The sequence below is a fragment of the Eschrichtius robustus genome, chromosome 9 (genome assembly GCF_028021215.1).
Source record: "Eschrichtius robustus isolate mEscRob2 chromosome 9, mEscRob2.pri, whole genome shotgun sequence".
NCBI classification, from domain to species: Eukaryota; Metazoa; Chordata; class Mammalia; order Artiodactyla; family Eschrichtiidae; genus Eschrichtius; species Eschrichtius robustus.
This window is the reverse complement of record NC_090832.1, coordinates 30026096-30027308: the sequence shown is the minus strand read 5'-3', so window position 1 is coordinate 30027308 and position 1213 is coordinate 30026096.

Genomic DNA, 1213 nt, shown 5'->3' with positions numbered 1-1213 from the left:
CTATAATTAAAACTCTGGCTTGCACTGCAATCATCCCTTTTCAAAATATTAAATTATCCTTAAGCTCAGGATTCACACCAGGGGCACATATGTAAATAGGACAGGTCAAAGTCATGACTGCATAGAATAGAAAAATAAAAAGTACAGCTAGCTGGGTGTGGTAGGGGAAGAATGCAAATTCTGTTGACTCTGTGAGAATATACTTAAGAAGTCCCTGTCCATGCACTTTATTATCTTGATTAATATGTGTTAATTATCTTGTAACACAATTCAAAAAAAAAAAAAAAACCCTCCAGGTTAAGTTTCCCAAAAGCTCCCAAAAGGAAAAAATATATATCTATATATATTTTATTTTTAGATTTTGGTTCTATATTTTCAGAAAACTGAAGCTTTGTCTTCTTTTTTTGGAAAGAAAAATAGCAATGAAATTTGTTTTTTAGTAAACGGCCAGTAACCAGCGATACATTTTTCAGGTCTGACAATTTGAGTTGTCCTATAGTGAGTACAGGTAGCTAGAAAAAAGGCAGAAATAGTCAAACACTGCCACCTGCTGTTACTCTTCCCACATTTACTGTTCAAATTTAGGTTTTATTTGGCCTCTGTCACATAGAGGCGGACAATGTAGAGCAATGGCTCTCAAATTTCAGCTGGCATCAGAATCACCTGGAGGGCTACAAAAACACAGATCACTGGACCCCACCCTAGAGTTTTTGATCCAGTAGGTCCGGATGAGGCTGAAGAATTTGCATTTCTAACTAGGTTCCCAGGTACTGCTGCTGCTGGTCTGTTACCAAACCCAGGTTCGGCTGCTCGTCACTCACAAGCCAATAATTCGAGAGGCAAGTGTCAGTAGAAGGGAAAGTCACTTTAATCAGAAAAGCCAGCAATCTGGGGAGAAGGTGGATGAGTGTCCAGAGACCAACTCCGAAGATTCTGCTCAGCCAAGGCAGTTTTTAAAGGGAAAAAATGGGGGAAGAATCTCAGTGAATCATCGAGGCAGGAGGTTGGGTTCTGCATCATTCTCCATCAGGTGCAGGCTGGCTGACTCGCTCTTCAGATGTTATCTTGCTGGCATGATCCGCCTGTAGGATTCCTTAGGAGGCTGTTGGGGGTAGAGAGCTAATCATTCTTTAACTATTTATGTCTTCATTCTTACTTCTTTTTATTTAGGAAAAGAATCAACAAGTTAGACAAGGCATGTTGTGCATTCACG